We start from the raw sequence: 25695 nt of genomic DNA, 5'->3' as shown, positions 1-25695 counted from the left end.
TATAGACTGAATTTTTGACACATCAGTTCCAATTTTGAAAATGACACTTAAACTCAAAACAAATTTAATTTCGTTGAGTCAGAAAATTGATAACAGAAATTAGTATTACAAATAAATGTACTAGAACAGTCCCGTGATAAATCACGGGATAGTATGAATTATTGAAAAATCAGTTCCAATTTTGAAAATGACAGTTACAATTATTTTCAAGTAAAAATATTACATAAATTACTAGGTAGGTAATCGCTTCGATGAACTCTTTTAAATTAGTATTATTTGACGGCCTCTTCTTGGCTACTAATCCGGAAGTCGCGGTTTCATATCCCAGCTTGCCCAAGCAAATTTTAATTTGATTAATTAGTATTATTTCACAATTTATTAATTTTGAATAATTATGTACTTAAAATATTTAAATATTTTAAGACGATTTTGTAAAGAAATTAATTTGCCATAATATACAATAAAATCATAACCGAAAAGGGGTTCGTAAGTAGGAGATTTTGGTGTTTAAAAGCAGTTTTTATAGGCCTGATACTTTATTTTTTTCTAGGCTTATAAAAAGACTTATTGAAACATTTTTTTAACAGTTTTAAAGGCCAAGGATGTGTTCTACACGCAATATTTAATTCAAGCTTTTAACATATTTCTAAGCGGTAACAAAATATCAAACCAAAAACTCATGATTTTACATAACTGTATTAAAATGTAAGTGCTTCGCGTTATACATACTAAAATATTGCTTATTATTGAAATAAATTATTTTATGAATAGACAATATCTGATAATAAAGTCATAATTTCAAGAAGTATATTAATAGTACTACTAAAACCTGTAATTTTTTGTACAGCGTAAAATGCCACCGTGAATAATTTCATTATATCAACTTTTTACATTACAGACAATTCTATGCATCATTGCGCACGAATATAGTAACTACACAAAATAGCTGACAAAATTTACACAAAATAAAAAGAGCAAATCAAAAATATGTGAGCATATAATATGCTTTATATAAATGTTGATACGTTTTTACTACGTAGTGCACACGAATAATTGAAATATACAAGTTAGCGAGCAAAACTTACATGTAATAAAAGGGGCAGATTATAAGTATCTATGTATCAATTATCTTTCATAGTGATGTTGTAATTTTATGCTACGTGGTATTTGCTATACTGAATAATTTTTGGAACGCTACGAAGTTCGCCGTGTTAAATTTTAGTTTTCCCACGGCTACGGTAGATGGCAGTCATGTCGTTAGCGGTCCGATAGAAAAATGTTCGTGTTTTTAATCATAACAAACTTCAAATAGAAATATCAATATTAAAATACCAATGTACAGTTTGTACTGATTTGATTTATGTGAAGTGATTCATGGTCAAACGTTTCGTGTAGTTATAATTTTAAAACAGTGAGTTTTTAGGTATTATTTTGCTACAAGTGCATTTAGTGTTTTGGTTTTTGTTCTGTGATGTTTATGTGTATATAAATGCGTATATATCTTTATTATTCTCTTGTCGAAGGTTGGCAAACATCAGTTTGATGCATTTTACAGTACGACTAGCTCTATGCAAACTCTGATCTGCAAAACATGATTTTTTGCAGTATTTAGTTTCATAGAAATTTGATGCATGAATTAACATTATGAAATAACAAACGCATCTATTTCATTATTTCATAGGCCGGAATAATATAATAATATCGGAGGTTGTATCTGGATATCATCAAGTAGAAATGTGATGCTTTTCCAGCTGTGAGCTCTTTGCAAAATTGATTGTTGTTAATATATTGTCTACAAAACACAATTTACAGTAGGTGTTTAGTTTCATCAACAAATCTATAAGTCACGCATTTGAACAGTGTACAATTAATAACAAATGTGTCTGTTTCATTATTATTCTTATGATAATCTCTCCTATCGTATGTTGGCTATCATCTATCTATTTTACAACGGTGTTTGTTTCGGTTGTAAACTTGCAATTTTTAGTTTCACAAATGAATCTGTAAGTCACGCTTACAGCGTACAATGAGACAATATGAGAAAATGCTTGTGGCGGCATTTATTATGTAGGTTTGCTATCATCAGGTAGATATTTGATGTATTTTACCGCTGTGTGTATTGCTATATCCTAAAAGTTGTAAAATGTGTAAATTCATAACTTTGGTCATGCTTTTGAACAGTGTAAAAATAAGAAATTAAAAGAATACGATTTAATTTCCACTCTCCTCTTGCATTCTTTGTGAATCACCACATTTGTCAAACGATCATGCGTGGTTTTATCATACATACGACTCAGGGATCTAATTTCTACAGCATTCAGTCCGCTTGCATCCTTCCTCTGCCAGTTCCATGCATCACTGCCATACAGCAGAGTAGGTACCAGCACTCCATTGTGGACTGCTAGCCTCGCTTCTTTGGACAATGTGTTATTCTGTAGTTCCCTGCATTTACCCTTCTTTCAATATCTCTGTCAGCCTTCCCATCTCTGGTAAACATTCTTCCCAAATACACAAACTCATCCACCTGCTCCAAGTATCGTTGACAATTATTTTGCACACCGTTTTCGTGCTCTCTCTTTCAAATACCATAAATACCCGGTGTTGGTTTTGTGGTTGTAAATTCTAGTACCCGATAGCCGGGTAAAATATAATAAATAATATTATTATTTTGTAATTGTAAAAACTTCTTTATTTAGTTTTTAATTTAATCTTAACCACGTAAGTGAAGCAGTCGTGTACAAAAATATGCAATGCGCGGACCTAGTGTATTGGACAGACCTGTGATTGAATTTGCCTTATCAAATGTCTAAAATAAAGTGAGAATCTTAAGTGACGAAGTCGTGTAAAGACAATATTCTGTGCGCGGCCCGGCGTAATGGATAGACCTATGGTCGACTTTGCTCTAGCAGGCCTAGAAAATAGATTTTTCCGTGAAGTTTATTTTAATTATTTCTTATGAACGTATTACTAAAATCTCTAATGTTTTTAGAGGAATCCATCGGGAAGTTACTAATTCATCTTCTAGCAATATAAAATCAGGTGCTTACCTCTAATTTTATAGTTTTCAAATCGTTTTAGATAAAATAAATAACTTAGCTTAGATTAACTGAGATTTTAGTAATACGTTCATCAGAAATAATTAAAATGTGAGCGTCGAGAAAACCCCCGTTATTATGTAGTCTTCCTCGAACGTCTCCGACTTCTTCTGCGATTCAAACCACTCTCTAAACATTCCCGACACTAATAAGAACAATCTTCAAAATTTTCAGAGAAATCTGTCCAGTAGTTTTGAGTCTATATGAGACAAACAAAAATCAATTTTTTTATACTTATAGATAAATTATGTAATCATTTTATAATTTTTATAATTTGAGAGTGTTCAAAAGGAAGTCATTGAACAAGTGAACTGTGAAAAGGAACCAATCATAAAATTGTTGAAAATATACAATTATTTATTTTTTATAATCTCCTTTCCTGCAACCGAATTTGATTTTGTGATTATTCTACAATTAACATTAACAAAGTATTTGTGTTAATTAATAACAATGTGTATTGTTTAACACAAAAAAATATGTGATACGTTAAAAACTTTAAGAAAAATTAACTGATAAGTGATAAGATGATAAGATAAACTAGTTAAGCATCATGTGATTCTGTGCAGCTCACGGAGGGACATTTGAGAACGGAGCACATCTTTAAACGGTGAGTTTTCATTATTTAATTTAAAAATGTAAAAAAAATGTTTTTATTTTAAACTAGCTGACATATACCCGGCGTTGAAAGGTTTGTTGTAAAGTTTTGAGATTGTAAATTCTAGTGTTCCTGTTGACTTACACGTCATACATTCTACTTAGACTTCTTTCTTCGTTCGTCACTTACTAACATTCCCAGAAGAATGGGCTATCAATGCTAGTTATGCACTAGGTATAATAAAATTCAAAATTAAGTATTGCAAGATACAGTATGATGATGCCATCACTATTATTATTGTCAAGTGTCTATAGTAAATCTCAGTGTGTATTTTCAGCGAGCAAACTCGCATCTCTAAGTTCTCTCCTGTATAACAAGTCTAAATAAAGTAATTAAACAGTGCCTTTCTTAATCTTAGCAATTACTTTTCTTAATCTTACCAATTACATTTCTTAATCTTACCAATTACATTTCTTAATCTTACCAATTACCTTTCTTAATCTTACCAATTACCTTTCATAATCGTACCAATTACGCTTGCATGCCTTGCATTTATTCCGGATCTCCACATTTTGAACACGGCCATAACCACAGACATAGCAATTAATAGACGAGAAGATAATGGCGAGGGGTAAAATCAACTGTTGAAGAACGAAGGGCGTAAGGCTGACTGTGATTCGTCAATAAATCAATCTGACAGTAAATAGGCATCTCGCATTATAATATCACCATTTACTTCTTAAAAGTAAAATCTGCTTTTGAATGAATAGACATTTTTACACGGGAGCGCAAATTACTTGCCACGTTATGAACAAATTTGCGAAGTCCAAATTCGGCAAAAAAATTCGGTTCTATTTTCAAAGTATTTAGTTAAGACACTTTTATAAATGTTCATAATTTACTTCCCAGCAACCAACCAGCTTTGTGTTTCGCGTCCAGACGTTTCTCGATGTGATAGTATAATATGTTTCTAAAACTGATCTATATTTTACGATGTGAATATGCAAATAAAGTAAAATAATGCTTATATATGGAATGTAATACGACAATTGGGTTTATTCTCTTTTTCACATCTATTTTTACAAGTTTTCATAGTACAAGTCAACATTTTGCCGTGTTATTTCGTAAAATGAACCGATGATGCCTCGACCATAGTTCGCACAAGAATGATGACGTCACGTTTTCAAATTTCACTTGAGGCCATACGCGAGCCCAGCCGGCTCCAATGGAACCGGTATGGGGAGTGGGGATAATACGCTTTTAATCACTTAGGGCAGGTCTACTAATATTCATATGTCTATGGCCATAACAATGTTTTACCACACGAACGCCTCAGAGATCTCATTTCTACAGGATTCAGTCTACTTTCATCTTTCCTCTGCCAGTTGGATGCCTCACTGCCATTCATCAAGGCTGGCATCATCACTCCATTGTGGACAGCAATTTTTTTTTTTACGAAACATTACACAGGAGGCCCTGAGGAAAATAATCTCCTTCAGGACCTATTTCATCTTTGGGAATGCTGTGTAGAGGGTCTTTAAAAGGAAAGTAAGTTCTGGGAAGGGATAACTATGAGGGGTGGGTAGGAATCTTGGCGACGGACGTATTAATCCATCCCTCCCACTACGATGGATGGATCTAGATCAGAGATGGGCAAACTTTTTAAGGAAAGGGCCAGATAAAATAAAAAAATATCTAGGCGGGCCGGAAAAAAAAATTAATAAAATAATTTTTTATAAGTGATATAAGAACTTAATACTTTATTTTTTAATTTTTACATCATGCATAATATTGAGTACATTATATGCTAAAATGGTAAAAAAGTAACAAAAATTAATTATTCTTTAGAAGAGTATGAAGGCGTATGTGACAGATGAAACTGTAGCTGAGCTTCTAAAAGTTTATCATAATCTGGTAAAAACTGGGATGAGCTGATTCGCAGTAGTGAAGCTAAATGGTGGTCAGTCAATCGGTTTCTAACACTGTTTTTGCGAAGTTTCATAGTAGAAAACACCTGTTCACAGATGTAGGAAGATGCAAACATCGCAATTATCTTCTGAGCGTGAGATTTCAAGTTTGGGAAACTTGATTTTGACAGGGCCTTGTAGAACTCAATTTTGGAAACGTTGAGAAACAGTTGCTTCAATTCAGTGTTACATTGCAACTCAATCAATTCGAGCTGCAATTCTGGTTTGACTGATTCACAATCCATATTAAATGGCATGCTAAAAATGTCCAGGTCCTGTTCTATAACTTTGAAGTCTTGGAATCTTCGTTCAAATTCTTCATAAAGATATTTCACGCTTTTCTCGTAGTTTTTAAGTTGGTCCTCCCTAACTGCAATAGTTTTTAGTCTTCAAAAATGGGTAAAGTCTTTCTTGACTAGTTGTTTAGAAAATAGATTCAATTGCATTTTGAAACTCCTGATATGACCCCAAATATTATTGATTAATTGATTTCTTCCCTGGAGTTTAAGGTTCAATTTATTGATGTGACTGAGAAGATCTGTAAAAAATGCAAAGTCTGAAAGCCATATGTTTATATATATCTTTATATCCATATATATCTTTCATATGTTCACATTCGTCCATTCCTTTTTCTTCCATGAAAGAGATTATTTCGTCTTTTAAATCCCAAACTCGTTCGAAAACTCGTCCTGCACTGAGCCACCTTACTTTAGTGTAGTAAAGTACATTAGAATACTCAGACTGCAATGAGTCAAGAAACTCTCGAAATTGTATATGATTGAGTGCTCGTGAACGAATGCTATTAACAAGCTTAATAACAATATCAAGCACATGTTTCATGTCTAGAGCAGATTTACACAGAGCTTCTTGATGTATGATACAATGAAGAAACACAGCTTCGTTCCCAGGAAATGATTCCTTAAACATGCCTACGAAACCAGATTTCGTCCCTGTCATATTCGGTGCTCCATCAGTAGTTACAAATTTTGGTCAAAGGTACTTTCAAAGACGTGATAGTTTCTTGAAATTCTTGAAAAATGTCTGATCCTTTGGTCGTTCCCTTTAATGAACGCATGCAAGCTAATTCTTCAGTAACACAAAAGTTGTCATCAACACCTCTTATAAATATCAGTAACTGAGCTGTGTCAATTGTGTCCGTACTTTCATGAAACGCAAAAGAACAGAATTTAAACTCGCTTATCTTTGACTCTAGTTGTGAGACAAACTGCTTATCAATTACTTCAATTCTAGAAGAAATTGTTTTTCGAGACAAACTTACTGTCTCAAAATCCTTTGTTTTGTCAGGACACAAAATGTCACATACTTGGATCATGCAAATTTTTAGAAATTCACCATCAGAAAATGCTTTGTTACTTTTTGCAATATTGTATGCTACAACGTAACTGGCATGTGTAGCTAGCTTTTGAGAACAGCTTTGTTTTTTAAAAATATTTTGCTGACCTGACAGTTTCTTACTTAGAGCTTCTGATTTTTGCTTCCGTTCCTCTTCGGTCATAGTTTCATAAGTGGCGTTGTTATGTTTTGTCATGAAGTGTCGTAAGAGGTTGAATTCCTTAAATACCGCTACAGCTTCATTGCATATGAGGCACACAGGTTTATCCTTAATATGTGTAAAAAAGTATTTCCAAGTCCGCTCATCTTTAAAAATACGACATTCTGAATCAACTTAACGTTTTTACTTGCCATTGTAACGATCAAAAATGTCAAAAACACTACCAAAAAAGCACAACCATAGAAACACAAGCCAGGCATACAGCCGCAGAGGTGACTTGACACTGACTACGCCCGCGATGTCGCGTCGTGACTGTCCGAACTACACTGATGAACATTGAAAGATTGAACACTGACCTTGACAACAGAGGAAACGAAAATGGTAGCGCCCGATTCGTCCCGAACTTAGCCGAGCAACACACGCATTGCACTTCACATCGCCATGCATTCGCCATGCTACCGATCTGCAAAGCGCGAGGTTGTGTGCAAACTAATATTATATGCAATAATACCGTACTTAAAACACAATGAGAAGGAAACCGTTAAGTATTCTATTCTATCTACGTAGAGTATACATTTTGTTCAATTGGTAAATTGTGGTAGGGTTATTCAAAACAATGTCGCGGGCCGGATTGACTAGCCTGGCGGGCCGGACTTGGCCCGCGGGCCGTACTTTGCCCATCACTGATCTAGATGGTCTCTCAACCTAGGCTGGAGAAGTCAAAAGGTCTCTCAACCTAGGCTGGAGGGTTCAAAAGGTCTCTCAACCTAGGCTGGAGAAGTCAAAAGTTCTCTCAACCTAGGCTGGAGGGTTCAAAAGGTCTCTTAATCTATACTGGAGAGGTCGAAAGGTCTCTCAACCTAGGCTGGAGAAGTCAAAAGTTCTCTCAACCTAGGCTGGAGGGTTCAAAAGGTCTCTTAATCTATACTGGAGAGGTCAAAAGGTCTCTCAACCTAGGCTGGAGAAGTCAAAAGTTCTCTCAACCTAGGCTGGAGGGTTCAAAAGGTCTCTTAATCTATACTGGAGAGGTCAAAAGGTCTCTCAACCTAGGCTGGAGAAGTCGAAAGTTCTCTCAACCTAGGCTGGAGGGTTCAAAAGGTCTCTTAATCTATACTGGAGAGGTCAAAAGGTCTCTCAACCTAGGCTGGAGAAGTCAAAAGTTCTCTCAACCTAGGCTGGAGGGTTCAAAAGGTCTCTTAATCGATACTGGAGAGGTCAAAAGGTCTCTCAACCTAGGCTGGAGAAGTCGAAAGTTCTCTCAACCTAGGCTGCAGGGTTCAAAAGGTCTCTTAATCTATACTGGAGAGGTCAAAAGGTCTCTCAACCTAGGCTGGAGAAGTCAAAAGTTCTCTCAACCTAGGCTGGAGGGTTCAAAAGGTCTCTTAATCTATACTGGAGAGGTCAAAAGGTCTCTCAACCTAGGCTGGAGAAGTCAAAAGTTCTCTCAACCCAGGCTGGAGGGTTCAAAAGGTCTCTTAATCTTTACTGGAGAGGTCAAAAGGTCTCTCAACCTAGGCTGGAGAAGTCAAAAGTTCTCTCAACCTAGGCTGGAGGGTTCAAAAGGTCTCTTAATCTATACTGGAGAGGTCAAAAGGTCTCTCAACCTAGGCTGGAGAAGTCAAAAGGTCTCTCAACCTAGGCAGGAGAGGTCAAAAGTTCTCTCAACCTAGGCTGGAGGGTTCAAAAGGTCTCTTAATCTATACTGGAGAGGTCAAAAGGTCTCTCAACCTAGGCTGGAGAAGTCAAAAGGTCTCTCAACCTAGGCAGGAGAGGTCAAAAGTTCTCTCAACCTAGGCTGGAGGGTTCAAAAGGTCTCTTTATCTATACTGGAGAGGTCAAAAGGGGTCTCAACCTAGGCTGGAGAAGTCAAAAGTTCTCTCAACCTAGGCTGGAGGGTTCAAAAGGTCTCTTAATCTATACTGGATAGGTCAAAAGGTCTCTCAACCTAGGCTGGAGAAGTCAAAAGGTCTCTCAACCTAGGCTGGAGGGTTCAAAAGGTCTCTTTATCTATACTGGAGAGGTCAAAAGGTCTTTCAACCTAGGCTGGAGAAGTCAAAAGGTCTCTCAACCTAGGCAGGAGAGGTCAAAAGTTCTCTCAACCTAGGCTGGAGGGTTCAAAAGGTCTCTTTATCTATACTGGAGAGGTCAAAAGGTCTCTCAACCTAGGCTGGAGAAGTCAAAAGGTCTCTCAACCTAGGCAGGAGAGGTCAAAAGTTCTCTCAACCTAGGCTGGAGGGTTCAATAGGTCTCTTAATCTATACTGGATAGGTCAAAAGGTCTCTCAACCTAGGCTGGAGAAGTCAAAAGGTCTCTCAACCTAGGCTGGAGGGTTCAAAAGGTCTCTTAATCTATACTGGATAGGTCAAAAGGTCTCTCAACCTAGGCTGGAGAAGTCAAAAGGTCTCTCAACCTAGGCTGGAGGGTTCAAAAGGTCTCTTAATCTATACTGGATAGGTCAAAAGGTCTCTCAACCTAGGCTGGAGAAGTCAAAAGGTCTCTCAACCTAGGCTGGAGAAGTCAAAAGGTCTCTCAACCTAGGCTGGAGAAGTCAAAAGTTCTCTCAATCTAGGCAGGAGAGGTAAAAAAGGTATCACAATCTAGGCGAGAGAGATCAAAAGACGCATCCGGACCTGGACAAACCTCACCTTATGAACCCGGGTGCCTCTGTTAAGCCACCAAACGTAGCGAAATAATGGATGATGTCAGAGGTGTTGGTTATCCAATAAATGGTTCCTATACCCACCTCCAAAATTATTGCTTCGCTTCGCTTCTTTGGAAAATATTTACAGCATTTGATTCACTTGATCGTGGCATGTATTCCTCGGGCATATTGTAATGAATTGCAACGCCAGTTTTTCGAAAGACTCCGAGAATGTGAACACACGATATAAAGTTATCGTTTTACCAGACTTCATGCTCTGTTTAGTCGTGAATGTTAAACGAATTGTATTCATAGGTAACAATTATTTTAATGCATAACAATAGTTACTACCAGTTAGTAATTAACATAAAGTTTTTAGCGGTAGGTATTGGAAAGTAGCACGCTAAAAATATGCGAGCAATAATGGTCGAATCACACGACGCTATACTCTCAAAGCGTGGCCTATATCGCCATATCGCTCGCCAAACAATCCTATACAGACATGTCTCACGAAGCAAGTAATATATTATATTATCCGTGTTTTTTAACTCTTATTATTATAAGTAACAATTTTCATTAAAAAAGACAACCTCATTCAGAATAATTTTTTCAATAAAAAAGACAACCTCATTCAGAATAACTTTCTCAATAAAAAAGACAACCTCATTCAGAATAACTTTCTCAATAAAAAAGACAACCTCATTCAGAACTTTCTTAATAAAAAAGACAACATCATTCAGAATAACTTTTTCAATAAAAAAGACAACCTCATTCAGAATAACTTTCTCAATAAAATAGACAACCTCATTCAGAATAACTTTCTCAATAAAAAAGACAACCTCATTCAGAATAACTTTTTCAATAAAAAAGACAACCTCATTCAGAATAACTTTCTCAATAAAAAAGACAACCTCATTCAGAATAACTTTCTCAATAAAAAAGACAACCTCATTCAGAACTTTCTTAATAAAAAAGACAACCTCATTCAGAACTTTCTTAGTAAAAAAGACAACCTAATTCAGAATAACTTTCTCAATAAAAAAGACAACATCATTCAGAATAACTTTCTCAATAAAAAAGACAACCTCATTCAGAATAACTTTCTCAATAAAAAAGACAACCTCATTCAGAACTTTCTTAATAAAAAAGACAACATAATTCAGAATAACTTTCTCAATAAAAAGACAACTTCATTCAGAATAACTTTCAAATTAAAAATAAATAAATTTCTTTTGGTAATTTATATTAGGTTGAGAAATATTTACAGGTGCACATCACTAGACCTGACAAATAACGAGTATTTAATAGTAATGATATTGTCTAAATAAGTTCTTCATTTGTTTGTTACATAAGCCTGGTTCTCACCCATTTAGATGGAATTAGATCGAGAAATGGTTTCTTTGTAAGGTCATTTCGTTACTAAAAATAATTCTCACTACCTTGAGAAAAATCATTAAGCCAGGGGCTATTCGTGAACGAATATATACTTGAGAACCTTTTCTATAATCTCATAATAACTACTTTTACCATCACCCTAGAACCTAGCATGAAAGAAAACATTGACAAGATTATCTCATCAACAATATGGATTATTAGTCGACAGTTGTCTCGATTAAAATATCGTTAGTATACGAAGCTCGTTCGCTCTCTAGGGGATTTGTCAAAACCAACATCGACACGATAAAAGTTTATTTTTTATCAACAATGTTGTTTATTAGTCGACAAGAACTACTCTCCAAACACTCTTGGTACTAATAAGAACAAACTTTGAATTTTTCAGCGATATCAGTCGACCACTTTTCGAGTTTTGCGAGCAAAAACATACTCAGGCCGAATTTTTATATTTCAAGAAGATATTGGTTATTAGACGACATTAGTGAGCAGTACAATTAAATTTAACCATTCTCTCGGCTAAAGTATCGTTATTATACTAGGGGCTTTAACGTCAAATCCTACATCGACATGATAAAAGTATTTTTATCAACAATATTGGTTATTAGTCGACATCTTGTCTAAAGTTGTCTCGACTAAAATATCGATAGTACAAAAAGCCAGTTCGTTTTCTAGGGGCTTTTTGAAAGCCAACATCGACAATATTAAAGATATTTTTGTCAACAATATTTTTTATTAATCGACATTAGCGAGCGCGACCATTATATTTAACAGTTGATCTTGACTTAAGTATACACAAAGTAAAAGTTTTTTATCAACGATATTGGTTATTAGTCGACATGAGCGAGCACTACAATCACATTTTACAGTTTTCGCAACTAAAATGTTGTTAGTATTCCGTGTCCGTTCGTTCCCCAGATACCTTATCGTCAAAGACAGCATCGACCCGATTAGTCTTATCAACAATATTGTTTATTAGTCGACATGAACGCGCAAGCCACGTTTCGATCCTGGATGGAGGTCTGTCCGTCACCAAGGAGAAACTGTGTGTGTATTTCACTCTACATATTTAAAAAAAACATGTCAGGTAGTTTGTAATAATGTTCCAACAATAACAATAAACAAAGAATGACAAAGGTGTGTCGTGGTTTGGGAAGTTTGTCAACCGTACTTCCTGTCTGTCTGTGAACTTTCTCTGCGATAGTTGAATTCAATTTTCATGCATAAACAAACAGTAATTTCTTTCAGCAAGAATGGACAATTGAAAAAGTCATGTTTCAAATGCACGCTTCGAAAATATCGTGATATTTTTATAAACATCAAAATGTTGGACACAAAGAACTAACTAACCGTCACGCCATTCTGCAGGGGTAGGCTGAGAGAATAGGCCGCTAAACAACTCGGTTTTATCACGCACTTCTTGCTTCATTCATATTCATACATTGCCTCGTAAATTTTACAATGGAGGCCCTGAGGAAAATAATTTCTCTTGGGGCCTATATCGTCTTTGGGGCTGCTGTGTGGAGGGTCTCATCAAGGAAAGGTAGGAGGAGTAGTTCAGAAAAAAAAAAGGTATGAGGGGTGGGTAGGAATCCGGGAACCCGGGCACTCCTGCTAAGTCACCAAACGTAGCGAAATTTGGGCGAACTTGGCAGAGGTGTTGGTTATCCAATAAATGGTTTTCGGGGCGACGGTACCCATACCGCCTCCCAAATTAAAAATTTCTGTTATTCTGACTCTTGATATGGCCCGATTAAAGTATTTAGTTCACTTGATCGTGCCATGTCTTCCTCTGGCGTCCCCGATTTTTTCTAACATTCGCACACCGAGAAAAATGAGTATTTCTAATTATGTTAAAAATCTCTTCAAATTATTGGTAATCCGGTTAAAAATTTGATTGCAGGTCGTTTCCTGATAAACTATTAGCAAATTCCTAAGATATCGGAATACGTGTTCATGCACCTGCACTTCCATTGTATACAATGACGAAATGCTGAAATAATAGGATTTTTATGAACACGTGTTGCGACATCGTCATAATACGTTCGTAAATTACTAACAGTTTATCGGGAAACCTATCAATTAATTCGTTAAGGGCCTGCAATGTCATTTTTAACCGGATTACTAATAATTTGAACGCTTTAAGTTTTAAGGTCTAAATATACATATCTTATTTTTTATGTTTTATTCAGATACTCAGTTGATAAAGTAATTAATTATATGAAATTCCCCCTATAGAAAATAATCGCAAAATATGCTACGAAAATTATAAAAAAAACATCTGGTTCTGTTATTTAACATGTTATAGATATTGATAAATTCACAGTGTTTCTTTAAATACTACTTATCTCAGAAGCCAAGAGATTTTTGCTCTACATATTTTAAATAAGTCGTGTTTTGTTAAATACTTGCTGACGTGTATCCGGCGTTTCTAGACTTTTCTCTACTTTCTATAAATATAATATCCATGTATTATATATATAAACCTTCCGGAAGAAATTTTCTAAATGATAGTGAAAATCCTATCAAAATCAGTTGCATAGTTTAGAAGAACCAAGCGCACAAACAGACAGAAGCGTATAGCGATTTTGTTTTATACTATTTAGAGAAAATTTTAAAGAAATTTTCACTTACGCCCACAGACATAGGAATTAATAGACGAGAAGATATTTATTACTTTTATAAATGTTCATAATTTACTTCCCAGCAACCAACCAGCTTGTGTTTCGCGTCCAGACGTTTCTCGATGTGATAGTATATGTTTCTACAACTGATCCATATTATACGATGTGAATATGCTTAAAATAAAGTAAAATAATGCTTATATATGGAATGTAATACGACAATTGGGTTTATTCTCTTTTTCACATCTATTTTTACAAGTTTTCATAGTACAAGTCAACATTTTGCCGTGTTATTTCGTAAAATGAACCGATGATGCCTCGACCATAGTTCGCACAAGAATGATGACGTCACGTTTTCAAATTTCACTTGAGGCCATACGCGAGCCCAGCCGGCTCCAATGGAACCGGTATGGGGAGTGGGGATAATACGCTTTTAATCACTTAGGGCAGGTCTACTAATATTCATATGTCTATGCTTACGCCTCTTTATTATAATCATTTTTAATATTAGCGCGCTCTCTCTATCATTCGTATTTTATTCGTCCTTCTTTTTAAATGCTAATAACGAATCCTTGAGATATTTTCAAAAGACATCTTCATTTTACTTATCCGCCGAATAAATATTTGAAATCCTTAGAAGTTTGGCAAACTTTTAGACAACTGTAAGCCCTCGAAAGTTAACTTAACATTTTCTTTGTCATAAACTTTGAGAAACTCTGGTTTATGTCAACAAAGATATATACTGACTAATTAATATCCCCAACTGGGAGATCTACACTTTCCTACTACAATATAAATTATGGTATGATATATGTTGGTATGAATTTCAACTAATTATATTAGATAAAAAATAAAATAACCTTTATTTTTTTGTTTTCCAGTAGCGTAATGATACGAATGATTTGTCGGCAATCTTTCGCGCAATGTTTTCTGTGGATGTTTGTTGATATTTGTCGTTTGTAAATGCTTGGATATTCGTAATACAGGGTTTTCCAATAAGAGGTGTTATTTTGAATAGCTCGCTATTTCGGTAGATGTTACTTTTGAAGCTGTCATTTTTTAACATTTGATAAGTAGAAACTACGCCATTAATAAAAATGGAACGATACACGCTTCAACAACGCATTGAAATTATTAAAATTCACTTGAGTGAATCAAATGCAAATCATCTTGAGTGATGAGGCCCATTTCCACCTCGGTGGCTTCGTCAACAAGCAAAATTGTCGCATCTGGGGCTCGGAAAACACAAGAGTTATTGTTGAAAAGCCTCTCTATCCTCAACGTGTGACTGTTTGGTGCGGTTTATGGTCCGGCGGAGTCATTGGACCTTACTTTTTCGAAAATGAGGCTGGAACAACAGTTACGGTGAATGGATCGCTATCGAGAGATGATTAATGTTTTTTATGGCCGGAATTGGATGGTATTGATCTGGACAACGTTTAATTTCAACAAGACGGCGCTACGTGCCACACAAGCAACGAAACCATTAATCTTTTACGATTGAATATCTAACACCTCTTATTGGAAAACCCTGTATTTGTGGATTTTCGTGAATGTTTGTGGATACGCCTGCGGATTTTCACAAGGATGTTTGTGGATATTCGTGAAATTTGAGGGTGTTACGTTTGTAGATATTTGTGTATTTTCATAGATGTTTACGGATATACCTGTGGATTTTCATTTGTGCATGGTTATGGATTTTTGTACATGTTTATGGATATTCGTGGATGTTTGTAGATGTTGGTGTGTATTTGTGAATGTTTATGGATATTGGTGGATGTTTGTAGATATTAGTTTGTAGGTGTTGGTGTGTGTTTGTTGTGAATGTTTATAGGTATTGGTGGATGTTGGTAGATGTTAGTGTGTGTTTGTGAATGTTTACGGATATTCGTGGATGTTTGTAGATGTTGGTGTGTATTTGTGAATGTTTATGGATATTGGTGGATGTTTGTAGATATTAGTTTGTAGATGTTGGTGTGTGTTTGTGAATGTTTATGGATATTCGTAGATGTTTGTAGATGTTAGTTTGTAGACGTTGGTGTGTGTTTGGTGGGACCCAAACGCGATGTCAACTCAGCCACCGACCGGTCAATCAGATAAGATTATTAAATTATTAGATTAGGCTAGGTTAAGTTACTCTTAGTTTAATCTAGATTTACGGATACAAATCAGTTGAATATCGATGGTGAATTACAACAAAATCCCGAATATTTCATATTAAAAATAAATAATGATTATTATTATTAACTAGCTGACGTGTACCTGGCGTTTCTGGGGTTATCGTTATATATTATAGACATATACCACCGTAGACTTTTCTGTAGGCCTTATTAAGATATACAATTCCGTAGTATATTATTTTGATGTATCTCTTAAGCTTTAGCCAGCGTTGGCAATGTAGTGCCCGAAAACATCGACTTACCTGTACTTTCTATAAATAAAATACGCATGTCATATATGTAAACCTTCCGTAATAAATTCTCTAAATGATAGCGATCACCTTATCAAAAACCGTTGTGTGGTTTAGAAGAACTAAGCGCACAAACAGAATTTTTGGTATCGCGACTTTTTCAAAATTGCACGAAAAAATATATTTCTTGTGTGAAGTTAGGCTCACAATCAGTTAATAATACCATCAGTCAACTGTGTTTACTTTGTGCTAGGATATTTTTAACAGCTTTTCGTCACCTGCAAAAAAGTAAATAATTCCTAGTAATTCAGGTCAATGTTACACTTTTATTAGTACTCTGTTTAACAGGTCTGTAAAACACGGATGGCTTACTATTTAATCACCTGTCAATTAATTATAGTAGAATTTGCATTGAGAAGGAGTACGCTGTTTCAAATCCCGCCAATTTTGAAATTTTCGGACGTGGTACTACTACGATATATGAATTATTATGTGTTTGAACCATAGACATATGAATATTAGTAGACCTGCCCTAAGTGATTAAAAGCGTATTATTCCCCACTCCCCATGCCGGTTCCATTGGAGCCGTTTGTGCTCGCTTATTAGTCCAGTCAGTGGGGAGTTTTACCTTGCAAAAGGTTAGGTAGTAGCGATTTTGATATATGTTGTTAAGATTGGGACTCTAAGGAAAAAAAAAAGTTTTCGACCTTGGGAGGGTCGAGCTCGACCCGCCATCTTGGATTGAAGGTGCCAAAATTTGTTTTTTTCAAAATAATTGTGAAGTGGTCGTTTTTACAACCAAATTGTCCGAGCCAAACTTAAAGACAACTAAATTACCTACATTTTGTGTAGTAAGTTTTTTTTGTAAGTCTAATATAGGTAACGAGTTACAGTGGCGGAAATGTGAATATTTTTCTAAAAAATGATGAAATTCCCAACTTTGTAATTTTTTCGGGTTATTCATTACATAATTATAATAATTTTGTTAACTCATTTCCACACCACCATGAGGTAGAGAACATGGCGCATTTTTTTATTGTTCTATCCCCAGTAGGTCTACTCCACAGATATACCAGCGATGGTAGATTTCGAAATTATGTTACATTACTATGAATTATGTTACTATAAATTATGTTACTTAATAACAGTCTTCGTCATCAATGTCATCATCTAAATCATTGCCTGTGATTCTGGGCTTCCATTGACAAAATCTCTTCTTCTTCGTCCTCGACATCGATGTGAACCTCTGGCGAATTTCGGCATATTTGACCATTACAGCACCCACATACAATAGAACACTTCAATCCAGCTTTCCTGCAGCTACATACAACGCCGCATCCTTTTTTACAATTGCATGAAATAAATTTTAATAAAGTCTCGGGTGCTGGTTTCTTTGTCATTCTTACTGGAACGAGCCCGTTGGTGTCACGTTTCCAGCCCCAGTTTCTGGATTTTTTTGGATTCCATACCATTTTTGGACTTGATGGTACGTTCTAAATGCATGGTACCGTGCAGCGTCTTTCGTTGGTGGCAAAGAGGCAAGATTGAATTTGCTTTTTGTTGTCGACTTTGCGAAACGTTTGTAGCGGACTTCTTCCAAGGTTTCCTTATCCATGTCACCCCCGTACAAAGCAACAAGAAAGTGTGTTCCTGCAACTGCTGTCTTCTGGATCATGTTGTTTGAAGATTCCTATCATGGCATTGAGTCTTGTGTCGTTTTGCACAAGCGAAAAAATTTTTGTTTTTCCTTGGTTGAAGAAGGACGATGTTGTATCGCAGTCGCTAAAGGCATGAAGAAACAGAATATTCTCAGCCGCCTCTTTGTATTTCACACTATTCGCGGAATACAGTCTTTCAAAAGTTTTGCCTCTCCCAGGTTTGCGAAGATATATACTACTTTTGGGTGGTGCTAATGCTGTCAGCAGAACTAGGAGATCAACGTCTTCGCCAATAATGAAAACAGCGTCATATGATGAACACAAGGAAATCGCAGTATTGACAATCAACTCATCAGCATCTTCTTCAGCCTGCTTAACTGTAAAATCATCCTGTATAAATTGCTTTGTAAGCATCGAAATCAGACGGACTTTGTTATTTTCATTGGCTAAAAATCGTTCTTGTGAAACTTCAACTGGCATTGTTTCATCGAAAAGAACATCTGCAGACATGAGCATCCAGGCAACGTCCTGTAACCAGGACTCAATCAGTGTTGCCAAGTCAGCTGTAGACTAGGATCCCACTATAACAAATCAACGTCATCGAGCACACGAATGATGCTATATAGGTATATTGTAACGTAGAAATACGTTAAAATGATATTGTGTAATATGTTCGTACAAAATTTATCAAGAAAACTGGAGTTTTACAATTTTTTGTCAAAATTTTCTTCTTTCAACCGCTGTAACTCGTTACCTATTAGACTTACAAAAAAAACTTTCCACAAAAATGTAGGTAATTTAGTTGTCTTTAAGTTTGTTTTCAACTATTTGGTTGTAAAATCAACCACTTCATAATTATTTTGAAAAAACCAAATTTTGGCACCTTCAATCCAAGATGGCGGATCGAGCTCGACCCCCCCAAGGTCGAAAACTTTTTTTTTTCTTTAGAGTCCCAATCTTAACAACATATGTGAAAATCGCTACTACCTAACCTTTTGCAAGGTGGAGCCCTTTTTTATCCCCCACTGACTGGACTATATGGCCTCAAGTGAAATTTGAAAACGTGACGTCATCATTCTTGTGCGAACTATGGTCGAGGCATCATCGGTTCATTTTACGAAATAACACGGCAAAATGTTGACTTGTGCTATGAAAACTTGTAAAAATAGATGTGAAAAAGAGAATAAACCCAATTGTCGTATTCCATTCCATATATAAGCATTATTTTACTTTATTTTAAGCATATTCACATCGTATAATATGGATCAGTTGTAGAAACATATACTATCACATCGAGAAACGTCTGGACGCGAAACACAAAGCTGGTTGGTTGCTGGGAAGTAAATTATGAACATTTATAAAAGTGTCTTAACTAAATACTTAAACGAAATATTCGACTCTGAAAATAGAACCGAAATTTTTTGCCGAATTTGGACTTCGCAAATTTGTTCATAACGTGGCGAGTAATTTGCGCTCCCATGTAAAAATGTCTATTCATTCAAAAGCAGATTTTACTTTTAAGAAGTAAATGGTGATATTATAATGCGAGATGCCTATTTACTGTCAGATTGATTTATTGACGAATCACAGTCAGCTTCACTCCCTTCGTTCTTCAACAGTTGATTTTACCCCTCGCCATTATCTTCTCGTCTATTAATTCCTATGTCTGTGGTTTGAACTCTCAACCCTATGGGAGGTCCGCAGAGATCGGACCAGATGGTAAAGTTATTTTAACCTTTGGTTTCTTGCATAACTAACTATCGATGGGTTGAATATTCCAGTAATAATTTACGTTTGACTAGTTGTTAGCGTAGGCGAGATTTTACCCACGCTGTTACAATATAACTACCCATCACCCACATAAATATTGATTCAACGATGTGTACCTTCCTAGAAATGTGAAACAATATCTTCTGGTAATAGTTACAACTAGTGATGTTCATCCGGGAATATTCCTCTAGCAAGGCGATGCACTACGTCTTGTAATATTTTAAATTGAGCCGCTATCAATAACAACCCTTACGTAGATGGCGATAAGGTTTAAATTCCCGCTCAACACCATCCGCCTGTTTTGATTTATGCAAGAAAAAAACATGGCCAAAAAGTGCCTTTTATTTTATTTTGTGGATGTTCAGACATAAATATTTAATTTTTTTTCGATCATTTTATAAATAACTTAATTTGCCACATTATACAATAAAATCACAACCGAAAATGGGTTCGTAAGTAGGAGATTTTGAACTTTAAAGCAGTTTTCATTGGCCTTTACTTTATTTTTTCTGGGCTTATAAAAAGACTTATTTAAAAAATACTCGATTATTTCAAAGGCCAAGATTTATTCTACTCGCAGTATTTAATTAAAGCATCTGAAACATTTCTAGGCGACCAAATTATCAAACCAATAACACATGATTTTGCATTACTACGTATGGCATCGCCTTAAAAATTATTTATTAAGAAAGTTACTCTGAATTAAGTAGTTTTTAACTACTCAAGCTAATTTGTTCGGTTAACAGCCATCACCCGTAGAGTCAATTTTTCGCATTTCGGAACAGCTTCGGAAGAAGGTCTCATAAATAAATCGGCGTGACTCCCTTACTGCAAAAAACTGCACATTTCGAAACGATTCCAACTGGCCACAACGTCATGTCTGGTAAGAAGGCTGTCATCAACGCCGCCGAATTTACGAATAAAAACGAACATGTCGTTTTAAATCGAAAATGGCACTTTTAAATATAGAATAACTATAGAAAATTTATTTGTCAACATAAAAATAAAATAATAATAATGATTATCAGATAAATGGTTCCCGGGGAGGCGGTACCTAAACCTTCCTCCCAAATAATCCTCAGTATTTTCCTCTAAAAGTTCTGTTCTCAGCATTCTTTAATTAATATGATACATTTGTAAAAAAAACATGATATCTTTGAAGGACACAACTTCATAAGGATTTTCCATTTTATATTAAAATTTTCCCCGTTTCGAGAATAATCCCCAGAAATAAATTCCCGGGAATTTACCCACTATTAGGTACGACTAATAATTTTCAAATATCGATATTTCATTTTATACTAATATTGATTCTACGAAGTCAATCTCAAACTTTGGAACAATAATGTCTTCTCGAACCTTCGAGGAAGTGGTAATACTAGAAGTGTGTTTCTATTAATTAAGCTCAAATTTCCCCTACTTCTAGTGAAATTAAATAAACGTTTTAAAATTTTTGAAATTTATACATTATTAAATATTATTCGAAGGATATACCCACAGACATAGGAATTAATAGACGAGAAGATAATGGCGAGGGGTAAAATCAACTGTTGAAGAACGAAGGGAGTGAAGCTGACTGTGATTCGTCAATAAATCAATCTGACAGTAAATAGGCATCTCGCATTATAATATCACCATTTACTTCTTAAAAGTAAAATCTGCTTTTGAATGAATAGACATTTTTACATGGGAGCGCAAATTACTCGCCACGTTATGAACAAATTTGCGAAGTCCAAATTCGGCAAAAAAATTCGGTTCTATTTTCAGAGTCGAATATTTCGTTTAAGTATTTAGTTAAGACACTTTTATAAATGTTCATAATTTACTTCCCAGCAACCAACCAGCTTTGTGTTTCGCGTCCAGACGTTTCTCGATGTGATAGTAACAACTGATTCATATTATACGATGTGAATATGCTTAAAATAAAGTAAAATAATGCTTATATATGGAATGTAATACGACAATTGGGTTTATTCTCTTTTTCACATCTATTTTTACAAGTTTTCATAGCACAAGTCAACATTTTGCCGTGTTATTTCGTAAAATGAACCGATGATGCCTCGACCATAGTTCGCACAAGAATGATGACGTCACGTTTTCAAATTTCACTTGAGGCCATACGCGAGCACAGCCGGCTCCAATGGAACCGGTATGGGGAGTGGGGATAATACGCTTTTAATCACTTAGGGCAGGTCTACTAATAAATAAATAAATAAATAAATAAATAATTGTTTATTCCAGAATAATTCATATGTCTATGGATATACCCATCATTTTAATATATCATCGAATAAGAAGATATACTAAACGAAACATGAACCAGAACCAGACACAGAAAAATAAAAAAGACACTAGGTCTTACCGGGATAGGCGTCTTAAATCACTTGACCATTGTGACCTATTTTATCATATTGCAAACTACTTTTTCTCATATTTTTGGCATCTACCTTTTAAAATGAAAACAGAGTTTCTAATGAAATTGGTTTGTAACCTAGATAGTGTCTCGGCTAAACATATCCGATTTTAATTTTATTTTTAAGTATATCTTAAGGCGTATTAACCAGCGGCCGAGAATTCGAATTTGGTCTAAAGACGGTCTTGCGATCGGACGTTTTTTTAGAACGAGACAGAAATACCATATTCATTCCACTGCCAGCCGTACACTCCGCGCGGCGGTCGAAACCTACAGCATGGTTCCGATGAAATAACAATTATTGTGTTTGAATTTTCGGTTGTAGCTTTCTTCCTAATAAGTAGTTACATACATATTTGTAAATTATACGTCGGAGTGCGTAAACATAAATAAATACAAATGCAGTGCGTTGACATAGTAGGTACAAAATAGGTAGGTATTTGAATAAACATTTTTTTTTAATTTTTCAAATATTTTTATTCACTTGTTTTTAAAAAAAAATTATTTTACATAGGTTTTACAAAAGTGATTAACATTAAGTTTGATTGTAAAAATTCTCTCGTTTTACATATTTATCCGTTTGTACGATAGGTATTACCTGTAAGTTTTATTTCTAATACTTAAAGTAATTATGTCAAAATAACCTCGTTTTTTTTCTCCTAAAACAAGAAGCTCAATTCACAATATGACATTATGAAACTGACAAAAAGTAACACTAAAAATATTAAAATGTTGAATTATACCAACTTAATAGGGAATTGGACAATAGAATAGAAATTTTTAACAAAAACATGATTTGAATCGCACATCACGAATCAAAACCGTTATTTTGACGGGAATCATATACGCATATACTAAAATGTCGCGTTTCTGCAATAAAACACAAATTTAAAATTGAGCATCCGAATATCTGACCATGAGTGGCTATATTTTTGAGCTGTTCAAAGAAAAAGGCCATATCAACGATTCGATGTCCACTCATTGAAAGGTTTGGTTTTTTTCTTCTTCATTTTGCTTTTCTTGTTGCTGTCTTGTGTCAGATTCAGGCAGGTAATGTTCATCAACTGATACAGCTCCACTAATCTATGAAATAAGTAAACAACAACATAAGTAAACAATCAGGCAATAAGCTCGTCCATAAACACGCAATGTAAGCGATCCAATGTTCCCACGCGCAACTTGCACATTTGTCTCCAACACGTGCGCAACACATGTAAATTCAGAATCAAATTCATTTTGATGACGACCTACACAGATTATTGATTCTAAATTTATATTTTAGTAAAAATAAAAGCAAGTAAGTTAAAAAGAGAAGACGACATTGGATTCATTAAATAAATAAACAAAGATAAATATTTGGAGAGTTCTTTGTGCGTTGGAAGGCGAATGGCCATCCTTTCCAGCTTTCCAGAGTTATCTAGTTATCTTTACAGTTTCTTATCTGGTGAGCACAGATGCCGATCGTATGATCAAAACGAGATCTCATCAAAAAATATGGTGAGAATTTTATTACAAACAACAATAAGAGAACAGAATTTTATTACAAATAAGTTTACATGGAAATGGAATTAATCTCCTTCGAAGTACTGTGCTTGACTAGAGATATACTTATCCCAACGTTGAATCGTTCTTCTAATATCTTTGGTTGAATCCATGACTGGAAACATTTTACCACGAGTTACCCGACACCGTGTGTACAAGGTACTGTTGCTACGTGTTGCGTGTGTAGTAAATCGCGGTAATTACAGTTGAATCGGTCACCGTAATATACCATGCATTTCCCGACACTATGTATACAAGGGTATGGTTTTGTGCGTGTAACTCGCGTAATGCCGGGAATTATTGATATTTTATAATTACCGCGATATTCACGGTTTCAGTCACCGTAATTTCACCACGAGTTTCCCGACACCGTGTACACGTGGTAATGTTGCATGCGCGTAAATCGCGCAACACCGGGTAGTAAATGCTTGTTTATAATTACCGTAATTAGAGTTGAATCGGTCACAGTAATATACTACGCGTTTCCCGACACCATGTATACAAGGGTATGGTTTTGTGCGTGTAACTCGCATAACGCCGGGAATAATTGCTAGTTTATAAATACCCCGATATTGACGGTTTCGGTCACCATAATATCCATGATTCACAATATATTGTAGGTATTACCTATTTACATAATAAAATAATAATAATATTAATGTAAATTACACATACCGACGGAATTTTAGAGACAATATTTGCTTCAGAATCACAATAATTTGTTGGTAGTTGATTATTTTCCCTGAAAATTAAACAACACAAAATTATGGCTAAATGTTATAAAAAATATATGCGTATTCTGACTGATTCGTTTGAACGACCCTGTAGCATATAGAGTACGTACAATGTACAAGGATAATTAAATATGATTAACTCGTTTTTTTCTGCAAATATTTCTCCCATGTACGTTTTGATGACGAAATTTTTGTTTTCTTATAAAACTTTTGTCCGATAGTATTTTCATCCTCATTTTTAAGCGAGGAATTTCTTTAAAATGTTATCAAGTAGACTGGCGTGGAATAGACGTCTGCTCGCCGCTCTGTCGCAGCGGGGAATGATAAAATTTCGGCTTGAGCCGGGGTAATCACAAAAAACGAACAAACAACAAACGCGAATCGAAATTAATTACTATTATGTACTTTAAGAATATATTTCTTGGTCATAAATTATTTTTAATGTTTCAATAATATCATAGTAAATTATTTTTGTAAAAAAATCTCAACTTTACCAATTTGTAAGGTCATAAATAAATAGTCAAATTGAGGGATTTTCGTCACAAAACGCGTCCTCGGATTTATTTATTAGTAATTTTATTTGAAATAAAAACAAAATTCTTATACATACATATGATAGATAATTTATTGATTGTTTATACTGTATTATTATACGATTTGAAATATTTGTTGTATAATACAACTTCGCATTTGAAAATGCAACAAATCTGCGCATCGTCCAACGGTAACACTTTATTATGGTATGAAAATAATATTAGTTTTCAAAATTTAACATCTTACTTTACTAGATAAAATAACGATCTTTCGAAATCAATTTGTGTTTTTCTCTAGAAAAGTGTCCATACGTCTAAAAGTGGCCTCAAAAATGCCAAATTTCAGGTCAAGTCTACCTATTTCGCCTTAAAGGGAAACCTTAATGCTAAATCACTATTTTGATTAATCTTTATAACTAATTGGTGTACATTATGACTACCAAAAATATGCATTAGATAAATTGAAGGTTTTCCTATCATTTCGCTTGAGTAGAATACAAATAAAAAAATAAATTACTCAATCAAAAATATATATAATATTTTTTCAATAGAAATGTATGAACGCATAAAGGAAACAACTTTTGATAAATACAGTATTATAGCTAAGATTATCTGTGAAAGTTTCACTTGATTAATTTTTTTTCTTTCGTATAAAATGATTTACAAAATAAATAAAAATCAGTTTTGTGCTTAAAATCGAACGTTTCTAGACTCCGTTTGTCAAGCGATTTGAATGCCTATTACCTACAATATAAGGTACACCAAGAATGTACACATTTTTGGCTTGCAGCTTCCTCTTAAGTTACTC

The 25695-nt window shown here is 34.9% G+C and overlaps 1 protein-coding gene across 1 annotated transcript in view; it reads left to right on the top strand.

Annotated features, from left to right (window-relative positions):
• Window positions 1–1244: 1244 nt before the first annotated feature.
• LOC149415044 (prion-like-(Q/N-rich) domain-bearing protein 25) overlaps window positions 1245–25695 on the top strand; it is a 58246-nt gene continuing 33795 nt past the window's right edge. Inside the window, exons 1-2 of the mRNA XM_089643063.1 lie at window positions 1245–1278; window positions 3525–3702. The gene's annotated coding sequence lies outside the window, so the exon portion shown is untranslated. The remainder of the gene's footprint in view (window positions 1279–3524; window positions 3703–25695) is intronic.

Source organism: Hesperophylax consimilis, chromosome 19 (assembly GCF_061612785.1).
Source record: "Hesperophylax consimilis isolate HC1 chromosome 19, BYU_Hcon_1.0, whole genome shotgun sequence".
NCBI classification, from domain to species: domain Eukaryota; kingdom Metazoa; phylum Arthropoda; class Insecta; order Trichoptera; family Limnephilidae; genus Hesperophylax; species Hesperophylax consimilis.
The sequence above is the reverse complement of the archived record's forward strand: the minus strand, read 5'-3'. Positions and strand labels throughout refer to the sequence as shown.